Genomic DNA, 24,246 nt, shown 5'->3' on the forward strand with positions numbered 1-24,246 from the left:
TGGAATCACCATTCTTTTTCGGGTACACCTAGTTATGTGTTTGCTAAAAAATTGAAAGTTTTGAAAGAAGACATTATTCAGTGGAATCGCCAAGAGTTTGGCAATGTTGGGCGTAGGAAGAAAGAATTATTGGGGGCTTTAGAGTTATTGGATGCTAAGGAAGGGGTCCTTGGACTCATTGAGACAAAGAGAAATGAGAAAAATGAAGCAAGATCGCAGGTAGAGCATCTTATTTCTCTAGAGGAGATTCCTGGAGACAAAAATCGAGGATGTTATGCATTAAGGAGGGAGATAATAATACTAAGTTCTTCCACAAGATGGCCAATTCTTATAGAAGGTATAACCATTTGAATTTCTTAGAAGTGGATGGGGTGATTTATGAGGAAGGAGCAGCAGTGGCTACTCAGGTAATTCAATTCTATAAAACTTTGTATCAGGAGTATGAGGAGTGGAGACTTTTTGTGGAAGGACTGGAGTTTGATCAAATAGGGGAGTTGGAGAGGGACTGGTTGGAGAGGAGATTCGAGAAGGACGAGATTCTATCAATGGTCAGAAATATGGAAGGAGATAAAGATCCAGGTCCAGATGGCTTTTCTATGGCCTTTTTCCATCATTGCTGGAGAGTAGTAGAAAGGGATGTTTTAGCAGTCTTTGAAGAGTTCTATCAACATTGTAAGTTTGAGAAATCTCTTAATGCTACCTTTATAGCTTTGATTCCTAAGAAGAATAATGCCTCTAACATTCATGATTTCAGACCTATCAGTTTGGTGGGGAGTTTATATAAAATATTGGCCAAGGTTTTGGCAAATAGATTGAAAGTGGTGTTAGATCAACTGATATCTGAATCTCAAAATAGTTTTGTGGGAGGTAGGCAGATCCTTGTTTCAGTTCTCATTGCAAATGAGTGCGTTGATAGCAGAGTGAAGAGTAAGATTCCAGGAGTTATTTGTAAGTTAGATATTGAGAAAGCTTATGACAATGTGAATTGGGAGGCACTTCTGAAGTTGTTGAAGAAAATGGGCTTTAGGGAGAAATGGTGTAGCTGGATTCGAACCTGTATCTCTACAGTGCAGTTTTCTGTGTTGGTAAATGGGACCCCAGTTGACTTCTTTGGTAGCTCTAGAGGTTTGAGACAAGGGGATCCGTTGTCTCCCTTATTATTTTTAGTTATGATGGAGGTGTTTAGTAGAATGGTGAAGAGAATGGAGGGGGCAGGTTTACTTAGTGGTTTTAGGGTGGATGGTAGGAGGGGCAGAGGGGAAAGTGTTTCACATTTGCTGTTTGCGGATGATACTATTTTGTTTTTTGATGCAGAGGTGGAACAAGTCCTACATGTTTGATTGCTGTTACTTTGTTTTCAGGCTGTGACTAGTTTAAAGGTTAACGTAGCTAAAAGTGAAATGGTTCCTATAGGGGAGGTAAATAATGTGCATGCTTTGGTAGAGGTATTAGGTTGTAGGGTTGGGGCCCTGCCAATGACTTATCTTGGTATGCCGTTGGGGGCGCCCCATAAATCCCCCTCTATTTGGAACCTTATTTTGGAAAAAATCGAATGGAAGCTAGCTGGGTGGAAGAAGTTGTATTTGTCGAAAGGAGGTCGGCTGACATTACTTAAAAGCACACTATCCAGCCTTCCCACATACTTTTTTATCTTTATTCACCATCCTTACACATGTGGCAAACAAAATTGAGAAGCTCCAAAGGGATTTCCTGTGGGGAGACCCTAAAACTCATTTATTGGGATGGGATAAGGTGTGTATGCCTATTGCTAATGGTGGCCTAGGTATTAGGAAATTGACCACTTTTAATAAAGCCTTGCTAGGAAAGTGGCTTTGGCGTTTTGGGATTGAGGAGAATAGACTTTGGAGAAGGGTGGTAGCTTTGAAATTTGGGGAAGAATGGGGGGGGGGGGGGGGGGGGGGGGTGGACCTCTAAGTTGGGAAGGGGTGCACATGGTTGTGATTTGTGGAGAAGTATCCGGAAGGGCTAAGAAGTTTTCAATAAAAATGTCTAGTATAAGGTTGGGGTGGGGGACAGAGTGAAATTTTGAACAGACAGGTGGTGTGAAGATCTTTCTCTCCAATTGGCTTTTCCAGTCTTGTACAATTTTGCTGCAAACAGAGAGGCTTCCGTAGAATCATCTTTGATATGTCAAGGAGCAGGGGTGTGAGAGACCGCGCCCCCGGCACGTTTTTATTTGGAATGTTGGGCCAAACCCACGTGAATGGGTGGAGTCGTGTTATTGCCTCTCAAAATGGAGGTTCGACTAGTTATATTTTCCCCTTTAGATTAAGGGTTTTACAATGGAGTCGCCACTTATTTAATTATTGGAAAAATAAGAAAACCATGAATGAAAAATTCCTCATTTTATTAATTTGAAATTGAATTTACATTGATCATAGGAAAATTACATGGCTTTAGTCCTAGATACAATCTAAGGTAAAGTACATGGCTTTATTTCCTAATTACAATCTAAAAATAAAAAATTACATGGATAAGTATTTGATCTACTAACCCTTGATCTAAGCTCGGAGGCTATGTTACAAGCTGGGAAGGTGTTAGGCACCCATCTTGCCCGGTGAAACCGGTCTTCTAGACTATGGTGGCCAACATTCATATCACATCATCCAATATGTCAATCAATTTGTATGTTGAATTTAATGTGTGTGCATGTGATAAACCCTAATTCAATTTATTAAGCATGGCATTTGGATTGAAAAAATGAACTCTAGTGAATGTGTGTGAATAGTGATAAATCTAGATTCAAGGATTGGAAAGAATTACTAAACAAACATGTTTTTCATATTTTTGATGTGGATTTAAGATTAAATCTAGTGATATGCATGAACATGTGATGAACAATTAAGAACATGTGAAGAACACATAAGAACAATTAAGAACATTCAAACATATTCAAGAGAATTATCATGCTTTAATCTTAAATTCTCATCATGACAATATAAGCAAACAGTTTGGGAAGGGGATTATACCTTCATGCAAGATCCATGTAATGGAGGAGGAGATTCTTGATGGAGGTCTTGAGGGTGGAGGAAAAGAAGAACTAGGAGAGGGAGAGTGAGTCTCACTCAATACCTTGAGTCTCAGGAAGACCAAGATATGACAAGACTACTCAACTTCACTAAAACTCAAGAGAAGAGAAGAGAGGGAGATTTTTTGTTGTCCTTTGGAATGAAGGAGAGGGGGGTTTATATAGTAGTGGTGGAGGAAATATGAATGGAAGACCATTTAATGAGAGTTGACAAGGAATCATGAACCTAGACCTCATTTTAGCCTTTAGGGAAATCTGGTGCATTAAATGGAAAGATTGGTGGAAGTGAGGAGCAAGCCAAAATTCGGTTTTCTCGTAGCTGCTGTCACAGCCTATAGAGCCAACTTTGAAAAATCATATCTGCCTCAATTCTGATTGGAATTGTCTCATTCTTGTGCTCAAATTAAAGCCCTGGATGTCTAGTTTCTGGGGAAAATAACCTCGTTCACAGATTCAAAATATTCTGAGAGATATCAATAAAATGGTAAGCGAAAGTCATTTGTTAGAAAATAGTTTCAGCACAATTAACATTAATAGGTCCCCAAATTAGCTCCCAATTAACATTAAATGGCTCCAATCACTCTCATTTCAGACTTAATTGGCTCTAAATTTACTCTAATTAAAAGATAATTGCACAAATTACTCATTGAATAATTAATGTTTAACTATCTAGTTAATTAGGTGTATGCAACTCTACCATAAAATGTAGTCCTAACCAATCAAATTATGACACATCATCGATCTCAAATTGATTATATTTATAACTAATTGAAATCAATTGTTCATAATCACATATAGTCAGACTCAATTTGTAATAGTGCATCTCAGCCATTAAAATTTGATTTGATGATAACTTTCAATCTAATGGTCCGATTAGGACTCATGACCAGTCGATTTGATCGTTACAACATCAAGATTATTTTGGTGAAATGAGATTAAGGATCTAATGACCAGAATCAAGATGCATATTTCCAATGTGAAATTACCCTTTTACCCTTCATGTGAGGTTAAATACGGGTTGCAAAATAGGGTTTCAACAAGGAGATGGGAGAACTTGGGATGTTCGTTTCAATCGAGGTCATAATGATTGGGAGGCAGATGTGGTGGTTGATTTCTTTCGATTCTTGGCAGCCAATTTACCTTCAGGGACTGATGGTGATCGGTTGAGATGGAAGTTGACAAAAAACGGGGATTTTACTATCCGCTCATATTATCATAAGTTACATGGCTCTTCTTTCGTTGTTTTTCCATGGAAAGGTATTTGGAAGATTAAGGCACCCCGGCGTGTCTCTTTCTTTGTTTGGACAGCCGCATGGGATAGGATCCTCATGGGTGATAACTTGCGGCTTAGAGGTTTTGATTTTGTTGACTGGTGCATTATGTGTCGTTGCTGTGGTGAGACAGTGGATCATTTGTTGTTACATTGTGGAAAGGCTTATCGGCTGTGGTGCTTTGTCTTTAGGATTTTTGGGATTTCATGGGTTCCCTCATGTACGGTGTCTGATTTTCTATTTAGTTGGTGGAATTGGTTGGGGAAGCATTCATCTTACATTTGGAACTTAGTTCCGTTGTGTTTGATGTGGTGTATTTGGAAGGAACGCAATCGGCAGACGTTTGAGGATTTGGATAGATCTGAGGACCAAATGCTTGCTCTCTTTTCTGGTTCCCTGTTTGATTGGGCTAGGGCTTGGAGACTCACATCTAGTGACTCTCTTCCTCTATTCCTTAGCTCTCTTTCTTTGTAATTAACGTATTTTTATGTTTTTGCTTTTCCATCTTTTTTGTACTTTTGATATGCTAGTGTTAATTTGCATCTAGCAGTTTTTTTTGAATATATTTTTTCTTACCTATCAAAAAAAAAAAAAATACAAAATGTATAATAAACAGCACTTTAATATATTAAAATATATGATTATTATAAAAATAAAAAACACCATTACATATTATATATAGATAAAGTTATAAAACATTCGGCTAGTGAAGTGAACAGAATTTAAAATAATAATAATAAAAAAAAGTTGAAAAGTGTTGTAAAACAGTAAGAGAGAGAGAGAGAGAGAGAGAGAGAGAGAGAGAGAGATACGAGTGCCGCCTTAGACTGGAGTAGAAGCTTGGAGCGTAGCAGACAAGAAGTCACGCGGGACTACGAATATCATTTTTATTTTCCATCGCTTACAACATATCATTTGGGCTATGGATAAGTGAAATAATATTTAAAAAAAAAAAAAAAAGTGAAAAAGTATTATTTAAGTAAAAGAGGGTTTCTTTAAAAACCTTTCCCTCCCTCCATGTATGTGTTAAAAATATTTAATATTCTTAAAAAAAAAAAAAGTAAAAGAGGATGTAATATAGATAATTTGATGCGGGTGTTTTGTAAATTAGTAGTGTAAAATAGAAAAAGTAGGTTTGTACTGTAAAATAGAAGGAAAATTTTGCACCCACTGGTTTTCCACTTTATTCAATATTCCTTAGTATTGTAAAATAAATGAAATATCAAGGCAATATAAAGATATGTAAATATGAAAATATATAGGCAAAAATTCAAAATTGTCCCTCGTTTAGTCCTTTAATTTTCAGTTTTGTCATTTCAGTCTTATAAGTTTCAATTTTTGTTAATGTAGTATTCTATTAGACATCTGTTAAGGGGTGCCGTTAAGTTTTTTTTTTTTCGTAATTAATTAAAAGAAAATAAAATCTGTTATTAAAAAAAAAAAAAAAAAACGTTGAAGGGGAACGAGGAACGTGCTTCCCGGCACCAGTTTCATTGAAGAAGGTGTTGAAGGCATCGGCATCTGGCCATCAAGCTGAAATAGAAAAAAAATAATGCGAAAATATTCTTGAGCGGGCCTGAAGCTAAATGCGAAAATATCAGGCTAAAGAAGTGTAATACTATGAAAAAGTTGACCAGAAACCGTGTAACACAAGCTCCAATGTCCATGGGACAAGAAAACGATACCCAGAGACAGGTATGATTAAACAATCTAGTTGTTAAACTCATGTATAAGAAGTTAAAGGAAAACCCAAGGATAAATCAGTAGAGGAAAAGATAGGCGTATTTAGGACCATTTCATCGTATAGTGACCTATCTTACCATGGTCCATGGGTGCTAAACAAATCCACATCAGTAAAGTTCTCAGGAATTACCTCTACCATGTGGGTAGTGGCTACACACAACTCAGAACCATCTTTTGAGTTGAGAGTCGGCTTGAATGCCATGCTCAAGGCAGTAAAGTTCCCAGGAAGCATTGCCGACCTGAATACCAGCTTGACTGATGTGGATCGAAACGTTCAATGTTTTCATTCTTCTTTTTTTTTTTTTTTTTTTAATAACATATTTTTATTTTCTTTTAATTACGAAAATTAAAAAAAAAAAAAAAAAAAAACACTTAACGGCACCACTTAACAGATGTCTAATAGAACACTACATTAACAAAAATTGAAACTTAGAAAACTGAAATGACAAAACAGAAAGTTAAAGGAGTGAAATGATAAAAGCTAAAAGTTACAAGTTCAGTTTTGAATTTTTGCCAAATATATATTAGCTTCTTTACTCAAGTGGTCACCCATACAATGTTAAAATTAGCAATGAACGCATGTATTGTCTCTCTACAACTATCCCAACTTCACATACATATAGAGGAAACGTCAATTGATACTGTATGTAAGCGCATCAGAAATTTGCCTCATCCTCGGCAAATTTCAACAAATACTTCAAAATTGAAGGCTTAAGATCATCTTTTACTTTGGCTTTGGTTTCCAAAACACCCTTCATTATTCGTGTGTAAAGCCTTTCAAGCTGTGGAATGTTGTAGCTAGCTGTATTCTCCACAAAAAGCAGCTTGACAGATTCCACTTGGTTTGAAATATTATCACCATCAGACATTATGACATCTTCTGTAGAAGTTTCATGCTGATTACCATCAGCAGACGAGGTTTCTGGCCTTTCAGGATTATTTGTGTCATCTGTCTGATCGGGTTCCTTAGATGACTTTGCCTGCAGTTGTGAATCTTGATGATGCCTTAGACTTATCTTCTGCTGTTGAAGCTGTAGCTAGTGTAGCAATATCAGCATTCTTCTTTGGTCGTTTCATGATTGCCCCATCATAACTTTGATCCAGATTAACCTCTAGTTGGTGGACATTATGAAGTAGTGCACTTGCTCTGCTAACAGTACTTCCCAGCTGCACAACAGGGTTAGATGATGGCAAAGTAAAAGTATAACCTGCCATATCATCTGGCAAATGCATAGGACCACCTTGGGCAGCAATCTTGTCACAGTAGGCAACCAATGCAGGGTCCATTTGTGAAAGCATCCCATGCACCTGAGGTAGAAACAAAAATAGGGAATAAGTTTATGACATATAAGCGAGCACCCAGAACTCAAAAAGGAATGAACATATAAACTTACTGCATCTTGAAGTTCGTAAGCTCTACTAACAATCCTAGCGCCGTTATGATCATTTCCGTTGTAAGCCTTGGCATTGGATACAATGAGATCTACTTCTTGCAAGAATGTTGAACACGTACTATGCTGCTAAGAATCCACACGCTGAAGTAGAGTAGACATGTCCACAGGGTTCTGAATGATTGAACGGTTGTTTGGAGCATCCTCATCCTCATCCAAGACCGGATAATGGAAGGCACTAAACCGTTTATCATATAAAATCCGGTTGCAAACATCTCTAAGGCACATCCGCAATCGGCGAAGGGCATGCTGCTCAGCTTCTATCTTGGCTTTTAACTCAGATACCTTTGGACCACTTAGCAATTTTGGTGCCTTGGGAAGTTCAGGGAGCTGGGAGGCTGACCTGGGCGATTTTTTTGTCATGCCCTCTGACAAAGCAGCTTTAATTACGCGGTCAAAAAACAATGATTTGTCTTCGGTGGCTGGTTTGCTGACTTGGTAGCTGATCCCAAACAAGAAAACAACAATAACAAACATTAGAGTACAAAATTAACTATAGGCATGAAAAGAACTTCTGATATGATATAATTGACTTATGAATAAAAGTTCTCAAGAAAATAAAGTTTCATAAGAAGACGTACTTCACAAATTTTAGGTTCAATGTATCGGGTTTAGAAACTATTAACATTAGCCAAAAACGCTAAGTTGAGTAAAAACCATAGTGCACATCTAGTAAGCATTTGAAAAATATGCATCAAAAGAGAAGAAATAAAGTTTTCAGAGTCAGAGTCTCCAATATAAGACTATTGAAAGAATTGAAATACATGATTTTTTAACATGAAAATTACCAACATTTAAATAAGTACCAGATTACTATTTGAAAATAGCTTTCCAAAAACAGAGAGAGAGAGAGAGAGAGAGAGAGAGAGAGAGAGGAATGCATACACTGAACGGTGAGAAAATACTGAAGAAGGCACATCTTCAATTTTAGCAAGTGGAACCGAGGATGTTCCAAGTAACAATATAGGCAAGTCAGAAGGCAGTTCTTCCAGCAAAGTCTGCAGGACAGCCCTGAGCTGCTCGTGTGCCTGCAAGTGCGCAATGTCAAGCCCATCAAAATTAGACAGCAGAGAAGCAACACAGAGTAGTAGATCAAGGATTTTTGAAGCACATTAAAAAAATAAATATGAATTAAGCATGCAAAAATGGTATATTTAGCATGAAATCCACATCAGTTATGCAAAAATCATCACTCACATTATCCCACCAAAGGTTGAACTGAGGCAAATAGAGTATTGATGGAGTAGTTCTCCTTGCTTCACCAAATATATGTACTAGTGCCTCCTCTGGTGTCTTTGCACTAGGATCGAAAGAAGAGATGGAAGTCCTAGGGAATGAACAGGAAATTTCTCCATTTCATGTAAAATTGCTGGCCCAATATTATCCAGCCCAGTACCTTCACCACCATAAATCAGAAGTCGCGGCCTATAGACAGCAGCAAAACTATAGGAGGGCATAGAAAGCTTGGTCAACTCTGATGACATTGCAATTGGAAGAAATATATCTGATATAGTATTCATGACTTTCTGAAGATGTCTTTGTAGACAGGGCGCAACTACTGAAGATAGTGGCCTAGAGTGCACAACAGCACCACGGTGAGCAGCTGGGGTAATTGTTGACATGGCCTCAATAAGGTGATACTTCTCAACCTCTACTGAATCAACATCAATCATAAATTTGTCATCACTTGTGTAAACCTGAGGATATTTTTCACGAAAAGCACAGATGGCAGCTTCAGTGCACAGAGCTTTTAAATGAGCTCCACAGTAGCTTACACAAGAAGCTGCAAGTTCCAATTTTAATTCCTCGGAAAGAGGATGTTTCCATTTTCGAGTGTGAATGTCCAATATTTCGGCACGTGCCTCACAACCAGGCACAGGAAAGTTAAATTCACGATCAAATCGACCAGGGCATCGCAAGGCTCCATCAATGGCATCAATCCTGTTGGTTGCTCCAATTAAAACAACTTGTCCACGAGAATCAAGACCATCCATTAAAGCAAGCAACGTAGACACAATAGAATTATGAATTTGCTCTTGTTTGCTAGACCTCACAGGAGCAAGTCCATCTATTTCATCAAAAAAAATGATGGAGGGCTGATTCCTTTGTGCTTCCTCAAAAAGTAGTTTCAATTGTCTTTCGGCCTCACCAACCCATTTGCTTAGAACATCAGCTCCCTTACGCATGTAAAAACTCACTTTCTGGCCAGCCTTTGAGGCAGCACAGGCTAATGCTCTGGCAATTAATGTTTTCCCAGTGCCAGGAGGACCACATAACAATACTCCTCTTGGTGGGGTGATGTGATAACTTGCAAAGAAATCTGGATATAATAAGGGAAAGAAAACCATTTCCTTCAAAGCATCAATATATTTAGAAAGCCCACCAATATCATTAAAACTAACACTCTGATCATCAACCTGTAAAGGTTGAATGTCTGCCCCTACCTTAGAGCTCAGGCCAGCAGTAAAAGCATCACCTTGATTCTGATGATCCAAACCTGATAAATATGCAGCAACATCATTCAATCCCCATACTGTACTTGTCCCACGCATCTCTTCTAGTCCCACAAGAAGCCAAGGAAGTCCAGATCTGCTCACACCACCTCCCCCACCGCTGGGAATTACTGCAGGGCCTTGGTCCAGCTCATCCACAAGAAGAGAATCATCAGAAGAATCTTCAGCTGGACGCTTATGAACTCTTGATCCACTACCCTTCCTTACACCCCTACCAACCTTATAATTAATTCCCATTCCTTGGTGTAATACTCTTCGAGGAGATCTTATTGGTCTTGGACATGGCTTACCTTCTTCCTGCATAGACAGTCTTCGTATATCTGCACGATTTCGCAAATCATATCTCCTCCTTCCCTCTTGTTCTTCTTTTCTCTCTTCTTCATCATCGCCATTGTCCTCTCCTTCACCATCATCCTCATCATCTTCACCCTCATCTTCTAATTCCATAGACAGTTTTTGAACATTTGCACGATTTTGGAGATCATATCTCCTCCTTCCCTCTTGTTCATCATCACCTCGGACTGCAACCTCTCCTTCACCTTCACCTTCACCTTCACCTTCATTTTGATTATCATCTGAGACGGCATCAATATTATCGACAACGTCATTCCCAATATTAACCTTGTCATGATCTTGACCAGCCTTCTCTACTGAAGTACCTTCAAACCCCATTTCGGAGATTGTATCTCCTCCTTCCCTCTTGTTCAACATCACCTTGGACTGCTTCCTCTCCATCGTCTTTACCTTCAACTTTATCATTGTCTTCATTTTGACCATCATCTACATCTGCGTCAATATTATCGTCAACATCATTCCCAATATTATCCATGTCATGATATTGATCGGCCTTCTCTACTAAAGTACCTTCTCATTCCATAGACAGTTTTTTTAAATCTGCACAATTTCGGAGATCATCTCTCCTCCTTCCCTCTTGTTCATCATCACCTTGGACTGCATCCTCTCCCTTATCTTCACCTTCAACTTCACCTTTATCATCATCTGAGTCAATGTCATTATTGTCAACATCATTCCCATTATTATTATTAACCATGTTATCATCTTGACCAGCCTTCTTCTTTACTGAAGTAGTAGAAGTACCTTGCTGCTCATCATCATCATCAGACACTACACGCAACCGTTTTTCTTCTCTTGCCATTGCTTTAGGTATTGTTGGTTTAGTCTCCTCCATATTAATCTTCCTACTACGATTGGGAGATGATAACTCATCATCATCGTGACTCATAGTCATGGAGGGTCTCATTAAATCTTCTTCTTCTTCTTCATTCTCTGTTCCAGAAGAACTCTCAGTGTAATCCTCCTCATTATTGGGAGTAGTGTGGACTCACAGCATTTTGACAATCTCTGATACGGTAGTCCTGCTGGTCTTGCTCTTGCTCCTGCTCTTTTGCTTCCTGATGTTACTTGTATAGTACATATACGTCCTTCTGTACATCTTTGGCCGCCTCTGCAGCCTATTGCTCGTTCGCACCGCCATTGCCTCTCCTCCTCCTCTTGATTTCTTCAAGCAAATTCTTTACAAATCCTGTGAGGAAATCAAAAGGTTTATGAAAAGTGTGAGAAGTTCTAAGTAACATTTTTATGAAATTTTTTTTTCTATCAGAAGAGTTATGGAATGTTGGGATTATAAACTAAATATTTAGCAATATACAAATCAGATAGAATTTCCGTTCTCTTATTTCTCTTAAACCCAACCAGTTTACCTTAAAAAAAAAAAAAAAATCAACTCCTACCATTACCAAATCTCACAAAAACAATAAAAATAAATAAATAAAGTTTATGAAAAGTTTGAGGAGTTCCAAGTAACGTTTATGAAATTTTTTTTTTTTTGTGGGGGGTGGGGATGTTGGGATTATAAAATAAATACTTATCAATATACGTTTAATTTTTTTACTAATCAGACAGAATGTTGGGATTATAAAATAAATGAAAAGTTCTAACAAACATTTTGGCAATCTCATTTCTTTCAAACCTACCAACTCTCACAAAGAACAACAACAACAACAACAGCAACAAAAGCCACACAAAGTCTCATCAGAAGATTCACAATAACACACGCATATGATTTTATAGCTTTCACCAGTCTTTATTCAAAAACAAAAACAAAATCACAACTCAAACCTCGACAGATTGAGATTTTCCACCGCCCATAACTTCTATCTCGGCATCATGGGTCCTTTTTTTTGTTGCTGAAACGTAACCTAACAAACAAGAAACAGCTACACAGACTAGCTGCCCTAAGCAGAAAGCAAAACAAAAGACAAAACACCAAACAAAAATAACTTAAGGCCTCTCTGAGAGCACTAGGCTAGAAAAACTTTGAGGAAGATTCATTGGACTTAAAGAAGCCGGAAAAAGATTGAGAACCCCACTTAGCGAGCGAGTGAGCAGCCGAATTCCTCTGCCCACAAAAAGATAAACTCTAAACCCGTCGCATTCTCTATCAAGGCTTTGATATCATGGGTCTGTCTGCTCAGACATTGAGCTCGTCCATGGAGAGAACTGGGAAGTCTTTCATGGGGATGCGTGAATTGTGACTTGTGAGGAAATGGGAAAAGCTAGCATAGTGGAGCTAAAAAATTTAGGTTCACTGAAAATTACTTTATTTATTTTACTTATATACATGCTTTAGCAGTAAATTTATTTTAATTTTTAATATAATAAAATAATATAAACATCACAATAAAATAATATAATTACCACAATAAAATAATATAATTCATTACCCAAAAAAAATCCACAGCAACCATCACAACCATTTCTACCATCAGTTATAACCACAACCACAGCCACAACAATCACCATCACCACCACCGGCCACCAGTTTACAGCAGAAAAAAAAAAAAAATGCAGCACAACCACCACCAAGGCACCAACACAGCACTACAAAACAAACCCACAGCACACCACAAAATCAGCCACAGCCAAACGCCGAAACCCACCAATCCCAAATCCAGCTACCCAAATGTCGAAACCACACACCGAAACCCATGCTCGAAACAAAAACCCAGCTAGAAACACAAATTCGAAACACAAGCAAGCCCGAAACTCAAAGCCGAAACACAAAGCGGAAACACAAGCACAGCCCGAAACACAAAACCGAAACGCCAAAAATAGAGAAAAGAGGCCGAAATGGGTCAGGTTGGTGGTCGAACGTGGGTTGACGGCAACGGGTCTGTGGTGGCTGGGCTCAGGCAGATCGGCAATGGGTCTCTGAGGGAGAAAGAAGGGTATGTGGGTTTGTGGAGGAAGAAAGAAGAGATGGAGAGGCAATGAGAAGAGAGAGACGAAGAAAGGAGAATGAAGGAAAGAATAAAAAATAAAAAAAGAAGTGTGAACACAGAATAAAAAATTATATTTCATTTTAGCTTTGAGCTACAGTGCACATCTATAGATAGATGTGCACTGTAGCAAAAAGCTAAAAAATTTTAGATATAGCTCCTTTGCTGCAGCCTCTTTTTTATGATTTGGTGTAGCTAAAATAGCAATATAACTATTTAGCTACACTGCTGCAAATGCTCTTATAACCCTTTGGACACACAGTTAAACTTCTTTCGTTTCTTTTCTAAAAAAATGTTGGTATAACTTTTTTTTTTTTTTGGGTTAATAGGATAGATATTATATTAACACCCAGAAACAAACATTACAAACTGCTCACAGAGGCAAGAGTACTGACAACATGCCTATAATAGTACAACCCATTTTTATCAGAGTCTAACAAAATATACATATCAGCAAAGGGGGGAATATCAAACTCAGCAAAATTTTTTAACATAACACAGCCCCTTTTAGCCAAAAAGTTGACACATTGATTCACCTCTTTAAAACTGTGCCTCACCCGGACCTGCACAAATCTTGCTATAAGGGACCTACAATCATTCAACAAAGGAGAGTAACTCCGGTTAGGACATTCAGCACCATTGAGCAACTCCACAATCACCTTGGCATCAAGTTCCACCTCTAGCTAATTTATGCCTAATTGAATGGCCAAGATCAGCCCATCCCGCAATGCCCACCATTCAGCTAGTACACTAGTGGTATACCCAATTGATCTTGAGTACCCCTTGACCCAATCACCATGGCAGTCCCTAATAACTCCTCCACCTCCTGCCTTACCCGGATTTCCAATGGAAGCACCATCAGTGTTTAATTTGTGCCAGCCAAATGATGGTTTATTCCAACTAACAGGGAAGGGTATTTTGGAGGTTACTTGGTTAATCTTACTCACACAAAAGTGAAATTCCCTAGCTTGACCAAGGCAGGCTTTGTCTAGCTTAGGATTTGATATACCATTTTCAAACATCACAATATTCCTATTTTTCCACAAACACCAAACCGCATATAAAAACACCGTGCACCAAGGTATATGTGTGTTGTGTCTAACAATACTCAAACTATTAATTCTAAGCCAATTAGCAAAATTGTCATTAAAGGAGTTTATATGAGAATAAGGAACTCCCAACTTACACCACAAATCACGCACAACCTCACAATCTCGTAGCAGATGTACAATAGTTTCCTCATGCTGCTTGCACATAGGACACACCTTATCACAATTAATACCCTTAGCTGCCAGAACACTCTTCACAGGTATGCTACCATGTACACAAAGCCAGAGAAAACTTATTATCTTTGGTAGCATATCCAATTTCCAAATCCACTACTCTATAAAAGGATTTTTTGCTGAATCAGGTTGGTTGGCTAATTGGTAGGCTGAATTAGTGGAGAATTCACCATCTTTGGAATATTTCCACATGATAGAGTCTTCCCTACTTCCAAAGAGTTGTAGTGGGATAGCTTTAACTTTATTCTTAATTGAATCTAGTAGATAGGATTTCCCATCTCCAATCATAATCACGGCATAAGGCAGCCACAGTCAACTCAACATCCTCTTGCTTTAAGGGTCCCTCTATCATGCCACGAAGAGACTCACCATTAATCCAGCTATCCAACCAAACTATCACTCCATGACCATTTCCAATACCCCATTAGGTACCTTTTTTGAAGATAGAAAACCCCAGGTTTATGGCTTTTCAATTTGGAGAAGAAGGGAGTTTTTCTGGATCCCTTGACCTTGCTCTCGAAATGGAACAATACTTTTTAAGCAACACCTTGGTCCATAAAGCATCTTGTTCATGGTACATTCTCCAATTTAGTTTAGAGAGCAGCGCAGTATTTTTCGCCCTAGCCGCTTGTATTCCTAAACCCCCATCTTCCTTGGACTTTATAACTTTGCTCCACCCAACCATGTGCATCCTCCTTTTCTCACTTGTGGAACCCCATAAAAAGTCCCGGTTAATTTTATCCAATTTATCACAAACATGGACTGGTAGAGCCACCCCTTGCATCACATAGTTAGGAATGGCGGACATCACAGATTTAATTAAAATCGTTCGTCCTGCAAAGGATAAATACTTTGCCTTGTAAGCTTACTCATGACCTTTTCCACTATGAATTTATATGGATTACGAGCAGCCCCTCTATGTCTTAATGGGAATCCAAGATACTTGCCAATATCATGCATTACCCTAATGCCCAATTTATCACAGACTTCCTCATTTAAACTTTCGCTAACATTTGGAGAAAAATAAACATGGGACTTTTCCAAACTGATTTTTTGGCCTGATTCAGCATAAAATTTCCCAAGCACTTCCAATATTGCTTCATAGGCAGCGGGATCAACCTTTCCAAACAATAAGATATCATCTGCAAAAAGAAGGTGGGAGATTCCTACATTATTCTTGGAAGCCTTCAAAGGGGTCCAAACTCCATCAACACACTTTTGCTTAATAAGGTGACCCAAATACTCCATGCACAGTATAAAAATATACGGGGATAAGGGGTCTCCCTGTCTAATACCCCTTGAAGGCTCAAATGATTGTATAGCATCCCCATTAACCAAAACGGAAATGCTAGTAGTCGCAATACAGCTCATTATGATCTTAGTGAGTTTCAGAGGGAAACGGAAAGCTTCTAAAACTTTATGCACAAAACTCCATTCAAGCCTATCATATGCTTTTTCTAAGTCCAACTTGATAGCCATGTAACCGACTCTTCCCTTCTTTTTTTTGTCCAAGGTACGAAAGAGTTCTTGGGCAATGATAACATTATGAGTTCCTCTTCGGCCAGGTACAAAAGTAGTCTGCACAGGAGATATCAAGCTGCTGAGATGGGGTCTGATTCGGGCCACAATGATCTTCGAAATAACTTTATAAATTGAGTTACACAAGCTGATGGGCCTATAGTTGCTCAATGATTCTGGATTTTGGCATTTCAGAATCAAGGCTATCAATGTCTCATTTAGATAACTCGGTACAACACCATGCACAAAAATTTCTTTAATCTCCTCACAAACGGAATTTTTAACCTCCATCCAAAAATGTTGGTAGAATCCCGCATGTAGACCATCAGGACCTGGAGCTTTGAACGGTTTGAGAACCCAAATACTTGCTCTAATTTCCTCCACCGTAACATCACAATCAATCCTAGCTCTAACCTCATCTGAGAAGTAGTAGCAAGAGAAATTAGAGACATTCGAGGATTTAGTGGACCACCTCAGCTCCGTGGTGTACAAATTTATAAAACCACTCCTTATATGCTCCTTTACCTCATTATCTTCAGTTAACCAATTCCCAACTGCATCCTTGATACACCTTGTTTTGTTTCTATGTCACCTCACCACAGTGGAGACATGGAAAAAGGACGTGTTTCGGTCCCCAAAAGAGGCTGCATTTCGTTTGGACTTAAGGGCCCAAAATTCTTCCTTTTGCATTAAAATAAGGGAATATTCTGACAAAAGCTGATTTTCCAAATCTAACAGAAAATCATTAGGGTTCTCTGCAATGGCTTTCTGTGCACCATTCAGTCTAACTAACACCCTTCTCTTCTTTGCAAAAATGTTGCCGAATACTTCCACATTCCATTTTTTAACTCTATCAACAAAATCTGCCACTACCCTTTGTAGTGTTCTATTCTCAATCTCAACCCAGGCTTGCTGCACTACTCTATAAAAATCCAGGTGAAGAAGCCACATCGTTTGGAAACGAAACAGTTTAGTAAAATTATTGGCACTAGATTTACATAATTCCAAAAGTACCGGACAGTGGTCCGAAAATGTTCTAGGCAAATGGGTAACTACAGCTTCTGAGTAAAGGAGTCTCCACCCCGGATTTGCAAAACACCAATCGATTCTTTCCAAAATAAGACTTGTGATGGGCCTGCAATTCATCCATGTGTATTTGGGACCCGTAAAACCCAAATCTAGCATATTACATTCATCCAGACACTCTTTAAATTCAAGAGCTCTATTCAGGTTCACTTGATTTCCCCTAAACTTATCTTCTCCACACAAAACTTCATTAAAGTCCCCCAACATCAGCCAAGGTAAATTATGGAGTTGAGCTACATTTTTTAGATTATTCCATAAAATTCGTCTTTTAGATAACCTAGGACTAGCATAAATTGCAGAAATAAGCCAGGTTAGGTTAGAAGAGTGCACCTTAGTAGAGGCATGAATTTCTTGTTCTGTGCTTGAGAGGTGAGACACTTCAACTTCCTGTGTCTTCCAAAGCATCCACAAACCCCCAGCGTATCCAACGGTATCTGTAGTGATGTACCCATCAAAAGGCAGTCCTTCAATAATTTTTCTTGCTCTGTCTCCTCCAACCCTCGTCTCCGTAACAACCATAATTGAAGGGCGATGATTAATTGCCATTTCAAAAATTATTCTTACGAAATCAGCATTCAAAGCACCTCTACAATTCCATAATAAAATATTCATATTGACAAATTGGCTTAAAGATATCTCAATTTCAGGTGGGTTAGCACTTGTTATCGTCGACTTCACCATACTCCATCCCACCCTCCTCAAAAGGCTTTTGGAAGCTCTCCATTTTGGCTTCCATATTATCATATACTTCAGAATGCTTGGGATATCCTCCTTGCAACACAGGAGAACATCGTACCTCTGCACTGGAGCCATGATTTGGATCAACTTCAGTGTTGTGTGATTCCCCATATGAGTCATAGCCATTCCCCGAAAATCCACCACTTTCCTTTCCTGGATTAACCATCTGGATTCGTCCCAATAGGGCATGACCGATGGCCGTCTCTGCCTGCTCAACTCCTCTACTGCTTCCCAGGAAATCGTTGGAGTGTCCGTGAGGAATTTCCACCACAGGTTGGGCGTGCGATTCCACACATTGTGGTCCAACAACAGATCCCCAGTTTTGATGCTCATTGGAGTTATGGGGAATAGTTGCTTCCATGCTTGTCCCAGCTCTTCCTTGAACCAACCCAGAGTCTCTGTTGGTGTTGCATGAATTTGTGCTATAACCTCGTCTGGAATCACCACCACTTTTCTCCTGTACCAAATAGCCCAGTCGGTTCTTGGCACTAGGGTTCGAGCGCTTCACATCCCTTCCATTCTTAACTTGTTCACTTCCTCTCTGACCTTCTAATGGCTGTGAAAGATCACCCTTGCTCCCAAAATTGAATATTAGGCGTTTTAAGTTCCTAGAGCCCTTTAAATTTTTTTGAGCTTTAACCCCTAAACCGTTGCTTCCTTTAGCTTTAGTCTTGTGCAAATTTTTTAATTTATTTCCTTCACCCTGTCACGTCATCTGTTGGGATCCACTGCTCGAAGTTTCCTTCCAATCTTCCACCATACAATCGTTTACCATCTCAAGGTCCTTTTTCTGAATTTGGGCTACAATAGGACGTGAGGCTTCAAAGTTTGAGTCAGCCGAGTCACTATGATGTGATTTGTCAAGATCTTTTCTTGTTTCCTCAAGATAATGCTCTTGAGAAAGGTCTGAAATACCCTTAGCTTTGACATGACTTGTCTGGTTTGGTTTAGTTTGCCTATTAGAATGTCCCATTCTACTCACAGATTTTTTTTCCTTGTGACAACCAACCACGGACTGTAGTTCACATCGAACTGGATTTCTTCTCTAGTTTTGTCGGTCCTTGGCGCTGGTTGCACCTCTTTCTCTGTGGTTACTTGCTTTACCTGATAACAACAGCTTTCCTTCTTATGGCCGAGCCGTCCACAGTTGAAACAAAGTAACGATACACCTTCATACATAACCCGTTGCACCAATCTGCCTATCCGAATTGAAGTAATGAGAGGTTTGTCCAGATTAATCTGAACACACAACCTCGCATACCCACCTCTGGTTTCCGAAGCAGTAAAAGAGTCTATGTGAAGCACAGGCCCGATCACGCTCCCTATCTCCTTTAGAATTGAAGCCTCATAAAATTCCATTGGCAGTTTAGGGAGTCTAACCCACACTGCAACAAATGAAAGTTTGGCTTCAAAGGCTTTGAAATACGGCTCGCATGGCATAATTGCGAGGTAATGCCCCCCAATGAACCACGGGCCTCCTCGGAGCACAAAATCAAAATCCTCACTACAACTGAATCTGATGAGAAAGAAATCTCACCCCAAATTAACACAGTCCATCTTCTCCTTCAATTTCCATAACGCATTGATTTTGAAAGTGAGGTAGTTAAAACCAACTGATCTACCAAACACTTTCACAATCAATGCCTTGGACCATGGTGCCCTAATACGAGCTTTAGTTTCTTTATATAATTTAACTTCAGCCATATCTTCCAACAGCGGTTCCAGTTCAGTGTTCGACTCATAATCTTCTTCCTCCCAATTTTTGTCAAACCTGAAGGCTTGTTCGTAAGCTCTAGGAATGTCTCCCACAAGACTATCCTTATAACTCACAAGTTTCCTACGCTGCAAAAAGCTACTAGCTCCATTACTTTCTTTAAATTTCTTAACACTGCAGTGTAGCTCATCTTCTTCTTCACTACTACTTTTGGATGGCGTGGAGTGTTCAACTTCCATGGCTTCTTGGTTAGAAAATTTTCATAATGTTGGTATAACTTAAAAAGGTATAAATGGTCCTTATATTTTGCGGTTAATATTAAATTAATAGTAATGTTAGAGTTTAATGTACCAATAGTACACTTAGGTTGCCACATAAGTAATTTTCATTAGTGGGCTAACGGTAAGGACCAAAATGGAACTCATTTTTCATTTTAGGGACTAAAAGTGTAAAATAGAAATGTAAGAACCAAAATAGAAATGAACTCAAAATGTAGGAACCAAAAGTGCATTTACGCCTAACTTAAAAACTAATGTATTTATATATTATTAAATAAATCTTAATTGGTTCTAAAAAAAATTCTTAATTAGATGTGTGGGGTCAAGGAATTTGGCAACCCCGACCCACTTTATACTAAGCCCAAGACCCACGCCGAGGAGGAAGAAATGCCCGAGGACGAACGAAGAAAGCCCAAATTGCCAAGAAACATCGTCGAGGACAATCCTGTTCTCGGCCAACCAAGATCATAAAAGGGAGAAGCGGCACATCGTCGAAGGCAGCCTCCCAGAGCATCCCAAGAAAAAGGACAAGTGTAGTAGGACATCCATGGGAGCATGGTGGAGGAGCAATTTAAGGAGAAACTATCACCTCCGCATTAAATGCCCACAACTAATGTTCTGACTGCATTAATGAGGAAATGACCCTTGAGCAGTGCTACCTTGGTTGTTGCAACTCATAAAAGGTTTGAGAAGGCAGCTGATGAGACAAGCACTAGAGTGGTGACCTGAATGATCAACAGATGGAGGGCCAAGATCAACTGGAAGGGGGTATATAATGTGAGAAATCCTCCAGTAAAGGGGGATGGGGAATTAGAAATAGAGAATACGAGAGCAATTTGTATGATCTTTGAAACCTTTGTAACCAAGCACTGAAGAAATAATAAGAACAAGAAGCTCCTCGGATGAGGGCTGAGGACAGAATTTCACACTTTAGTCCATGTCCTTGTTATTCAACCCACTCATAACCATGTCTAATTATTATAACTCTCACTAAGACCTAGTTCTTAAATCCATTCTCTATAAATTTATTGTATTGGGCTAGTTGGGCCTGAGTCCACTCATCTAATAGAAGGAATACTCAAACTCAGTCCCTACAATTGGCACCGTCTGTGGGGAGAACTTGTGTGTTAGTAAGGGCAACGATCAAGCATAGTAGGATCAGGCCCTCATCAGGCAGGCTCCCATCAGCCTGAACCTGCTAGATCCCAACAATAGGGTAACTTTACCAACCTTGAGTGTGATTGAAATGAAGAGAATGGAAGGTTTCAAGAGGGAAGTGTGCAAACCATTCAAACCAGTAGAAGCCACTCTCGTGTGGGCAGTCACGTGCTCCAGAGACAAAATAACAACCGGGCCATGCAACTAAAAGAAGTTAGGAGTCACATATCCCAGAGACAGAATGATAAGCAGGCCATGCAGTGAGAGATAGACGACTTAAAGAGAAAGATGCGCCATGCACAACGAATGCGATCTCATTCTAGCCCTAACATGCCCTCCGATGATGAAAGCGATGATGACTATAGGCAAAGATCGAGGACTCATCCAAGCGAGACCTTCTCTTACGAAGAAGAGCACTACCGGAGGCGTAAACGTAAAAGCCCATCTCCTAGGGGCTTGGGAAATGATGCCATGAGCAGGGCACTAGATCAACTCTCTAAGTCACCTTTCACAGGCCACATAGAAGGGGCTACACTTCCTCGACGATTCCAGCAGCCAACTTTCACCATTTATAATGGCAAAACAGACCCCGTGGAGCATGTGAGCCAATTTAACCAAATGATGGCTGTCCATTCTAAAAATGAGGCACTGATGTGCAAGGCTTTCCCATCTAGCTTGGGACCAGTGGCGATGAGGTGGTTCAATGGCTTAAAGACGAATTCTATAGATTTGTATAGGCAGCTAACCCAAGCCTTTGGCTCCCGTTTCGTTACAAACAGCAGAGCTCCTCGGCCCTTGAGTGCGTTATTGTTGTTATCCATGCATGATGGAGAAACTCTAAAGGCCTACTCGGACAAATATTGGGAGATGTAAAATGAAATGGACGAAAATTTTAACGATGTCGCCATCAGCACCTTCAAAAGTAGTCTCCCAACCGAGCACGGCTTGAGGAAGCCTCTGACTGGCAAGCCTACCACCAGTGTGCGCCAACTGATGGATCGGATCGATAAGTATAAACAAGTAGAGGAAGACCAGCTGCAAGGTAAGGAAAAAGAGAAGGTTATCTCTCAAGAGAGGAGGGATTTCAAGTCAGACCGATATAACAGTAACCACTCGAGGAGAGGCTTCGTAGGGCAATCCGGAGCAACCAACACACAAACTGTCAATACTACATTCTAAGAACCAGTACATCGGGTATTGGAGAAAATCAAGAATGAGCCATACTTTAAGTTGCCAAATAAGATGGCGGGAGAGTCCACAAGGCGTAATCAGAACTTTTATTGCCAATACCACCAGGACCACGGATATACCACGGAAAACTGCAGGAACCTCTGGAACTATCTAGATCAGCTAGTCCGAGAAGGAAAGTTGAAGCACTTTTTGCATCATTCTAGTGGTCATCAAGGCTAGACCCATCAGGAACCCCAGAGAGGTACTGCCCTAAGGCCACCCGTAGGGACGATCAATGTAATTTTGACCGCGCCAGGAAGAATAGGTACATGCCCTTCACGCGCCATCAGTATTGCTCCGATCAACTCACCGCCGCCGTCATCGGAATCATCTTTCTTCGATCTACATCACCGGAGAAGAATCGGCCTCATCGGACCCCCCACGCGCTCTCACGCGCCGACTAAAGCTCCGGCGAGGATTGACTCACGCGCCGCTGTGCACTTGCTAACGTCATCGCTGGCGTCATCTTTACACATCAGCCCTAGCTGAGGTCTTCTGCTTACGTTATCTTGCTAACGTCATCATAGTAGTTGACCGTTTACTTTGACTTTGGCGGTTGACCGTTGACTTTTTTCTCAGAGTTGACTTTTTGCAGTCCAGGTGCTTCTTGCCTAGTTTTTCACGTAGATTTCATTTTTGCAGTCCATTTTTGCATATTTTGCTTCTAAATGAAGAATAAGGACAGGTCTTCTTCTTGTTGCAATAATCGTCACCGAAAATCCAGCAAACGTTTGTGCAATTTTTGCAAATGTTTTGGCCACAATATTGAGACTTGCTATTATCGCAACAAATCAGCTGTTTCAATTTCTGCTGCTACTGTTGCTAACACTGAGAGTGTCCAACCAATGGCTCCCGTCTCTGCATAGTCTAAGTCTTCAGAACACACTGTCACCATGTCCACAGATGACCTTAAAAACATCATCGCCAATGTCATTCGTATGGTTGATAATGCATCTTATTCCTCTTCTCTCTCAGTTTTATCTGGTATGTCTCCTTCCTCTTGGCTTATGGATTCCGCTTGTTGCAATCACATGACACCTCACTCGTCCTTATTTTCTGAACTTAAACCTGCACCACACCCTCTTAATATTCGCACAGCAAATGGTTCCACAATGTCTGGTCATAATATAGGTTCTGTTTCGACCTCCAACCTTTCGGTTCCTGGGGTCTTTAATGTTCTTGACCTTTCTTACAATTTGTTTTCTATGGGACAATTAGCTGAGTTAGGTTATTGCATTATATTTGATTATTCTGGATGTATTGTGTAGGATCTGAGGACGGGACAGGAGCTTGGGACCGGTCCTAGAGTTGGGCGTATGTTTCCCGTGGACAACCTTCGTCTTCCACTTGTTGCTCCTGTTTCTGTTGCTGTAGCTACTGCAGTTTCTTCAAATCCTTCCCTTGCTCTTTGGCATGCTCGACTTGGTCACGCATCTTCCTCTCGAGTACAACAATTGGTTTCTAGAGTTTTGTTAGGTTCAGTGTCTACAGAAAATTTTGATTGTGTTTCGTGTCAGTTAGGAAAACAATCAGCTTTGCCTTTCAATACTAGTGAATCAATATCCACTGATATCTTTGACCTTATTCATTCTGATGTTTAGGGGGCTTCCTCTGTCTCTAGTATTGGTAGGTCTCGATATTTTGTTGTCTTTGTTGATGATTACTCTCGCTATAGTTGGATTTTCAATATGAAATATCGTTCTGAATTATTGCAAGTATATTCTAATTTTGCAAAAATAGTTGAAACTCAGTTTTCCAAATGCATCAAAATTTTTCGATCTGATAATGCTCTTGAATACACTCAATATGCTTTCTAAGCTATTTTGCATTCCTATGGCACTGTTCATCAATAACTTGTTCAGGTACCTCTCAGCAAAATGGTAGAGCCGAATGAAAATTTCGTCATAATCTTGAC

General features: G+C 39.7%; 1 pseudogene across 1 annotated transcript; it reads right to left on the reverse strand.

Annotated features, from left to right (window-relative positions):
- Positions 1–6,596: 6,596 nt before the first annotated feature.
- LOC115992324 lies at positions 6,597–12,611 on the reverse strand (annotated as a pseudogene). Its single transcript, XR_004092477.1, has 5 exons — positions 12,167–12,611; positions 8,712–11,570; positions 8,400–8,542; positions 7,458–7,956; positions 6,597–7,371 (listed from the first exon to the last, which is right to left on the reverse strand). The product of XR_004092477.1 is annotated as an ATPase family AAA domain-containing protein At1g05910-like (transcript).
- Between the last annotated feature and the right edge of the window lie 11,635 nt (positions 12,612–24,246).

Source organism: Quercus lobata, chromosome 1, assembly GCF_001633185.2.
Source record: "Quercus lobata isolate SW786 chromosome 1, ValleyOak3.0 Primary Assembly, whole genome shotgun sequence".
NCBI classification, from domain to species: Eukaryota; Viridiplantae; Streptophyta; class Magnoliopsida; order Fagales; family Fagaceae; genus Quercus; species Quercus lobata.